The sequence below is a fragment of the Lichenostomus cassidix genome, unplaced genomic scaffold (assembly GCF_008360975.1).
Source record: "Lichenostomus cassidix isolate B80296 unplaced genomic scaffold, HeHo_3.0 HiC_scaffold_46, whole genome shotgun sequence".
Classification (NCBI taxonomy): domain Eukaryota; kingdom Metazoa; phylum Chordata; class Aves; order Passeriformes; family Meliphagidae; genus Lichenostomus; species Lichenostomus cassidix.
In genome coordinates this window covers 3,994,778-3,996,811 of record NW_028147597.1, presented here as the reverse complement: position 1 = coordinate 3,996,811, position 2,034 = coordinate 3,994,778, and the positions used below count along the sequence as shown (strand labels likewise).

General features: G+C 56.3%; 1 pseudogene; it reads left to right on the top strand.

Annotated features, from left to right (window-relative positions):
- The first annotated feature begins 329 nt into the window (after positions 1–329).
- On the top strand, positions 330–1,260 carry LOC146422015 (olfactory receptor 14J1-like; annotated as a pseudogene).
- The last annotated feature ends 774 nt before the right edge of the window (positions 1,261–2,034 follow it).

Sequence of the window (2,034 nt, the reverse complement as noted above, 5' to 3'; positions counted from 1 at the left end):
CAAGCTCCTCTGCCTTAGGGGCAGTTTGGTCTGACAAAGTCCAACCCAGGACTGGTCCCTGTCCCCCATTCCCATGACCCACTGCTGCAGAGCAGAGCTGACTCCTCGGTGTCCATGGGCAGAGCCACTGCTTGTCACAGCAACAGGGCCAGATCCCAGCAGAGCTCCAGGCATGGGGCTGGAGGAAGAGCTCTGAGAAAAGGGAAATTGGGTGACACAGAGTGGCAGGGGCTGGGCTGGGAGAAAGGGCGTGGACATTGCCCAGGAAAGTCTCTCTTGACTTGTCATTTTCTCCTCCATGACCAGGTCCCCATGGCCAGAGACAGAAAATGTCCAACAGCAGCTCCATCAGCCACTTCCTCCTCCTGCCATTCGCCGACACACGGCAGCTGCAGCTCCTGCACTTCTGCCTCTTCCTGGGCATCTCCCTGGCTGCCCTCCTGGCCAACAGCCTCATCATCAGCGCCGTAGCCTGGAACCACCGCCTGCACACCCCCATGTTCTTCTTCCTGCTCAACCTGGCCCTCACTGACCTGGGCTCCATCTGCACCACTGTCCCCAAAGCCATGCACAATTCCCTCTGGGACACCAGGGACATCTCCTACTCAGGTTGTGCTGCACAGCTATTTCTGTATGTCTTTTTCATTTCAACAGAATATTCCCTCCTCACCATCATGAGCTATGACCGCTATGTGTCCATCTGCAAACCCCTGCACTGGGACTCTCCTGGGCAGCAGAGCTTGTGCCCACATGGCAGCAGCTGCCTGGGCCAGTGGCTTTCTCACTGCTCTGCTGCACACAGCCAATACATTTTCCCTGCCCCTGTGCCATGGCAATGCCCTGGGCCAGTTCTTCTGTGAAATCCCACAGATCCTCAAGCTCTCCTGCTCCAAATCCTACCTCAAGGAACTTGGACTTTCTGTTTTTACGATCTCCTTATCATTTGGTTGTTTTGTGTTCATTGTTTTCTCCTATGTGCAGATTTTCTGGGCTGTGCTGAGGATCCCCTCTCAGCAGGGACGGCACAAAGCCTTTTCCACGTGCCTCCCTCACGTGGCCGTGGTCTCCCTGTTTATCAGCACTGTCATGTTTGCCTACCTGAAGCCTCCCTCCATCTCCTCCTCATCCCTGGATCTGGCACTGTCAATTCTGTACTCAGTGGTGCCTCCAGTACTGAACCCTCTCATCTACAGCCTGAGGAACCAGGAGCTCAAGGCCGCAGTGTGGAGACTGATGAGTGGACGATTTCAGAAACATTAAACTGGTTACCCATTTATGGAAGACACTTGTTATATGAGTCATCTTTGATTGTTCTTTTTAGTTTGGTTGTGGGTTTTTTTCCTTTGTTCATTTTTTCAACATCCCCAAAAAAATGTCATTGTGCCATTTCTCATTTTGGTTCTCTCCCTCTTTGCTGTGACCCACAGTCTGTGTCAATAAGGGGCTGTGCTCTCAGTGGCTTTAAACAAACTAAATGATCTCCCAGCCAAGTTTTCACCAGAGATCCCCCTTTGTTCCCGTCTGTGGAGCTGCAGCAGCAATGTCTGTGTGCAGAGCTGGGGCAGATCAAGGGTGGCACAGCAGCTGTGCCAAGGAGCAGCAGCATTTGGTGTTGCCAGTGCTGCTCCCGTGCCACTGCCCCGCTGCCCTGCTGCCCCTCGTGTTGCTGTAGGGCCTGAGTGCTCTCGGGGTCGCTGCCAGTGCTGGGGGTGGCAGTGCCGGGGCTGCAGCAGGGACAGGCCATGGGCACTGCTGGGGCACAGCTGACGCCTCAGGGCAGGGCCTGGGGGCTCGAGGCTCCTTGCCCAGGGTCTCTCCAGAACACGCCCAGGCCAATGCTGAGCAGAGAAACCCCCCGTGAGCAGCTGCAGGGTGGCCGTGGGCAGGCTGGGGGCAAACAGCATGGCTGGGGCTCTGCAAGGTCCCTGGGGGAGCCGGGAAGGAGCAGCAGAGCAGGGGCTGATCCATCCCCACTGCGCTGGACAGCCCAGGGCAGCGTCCCAGAGCGTCCTCATGGAGCTGCCAACAACATCC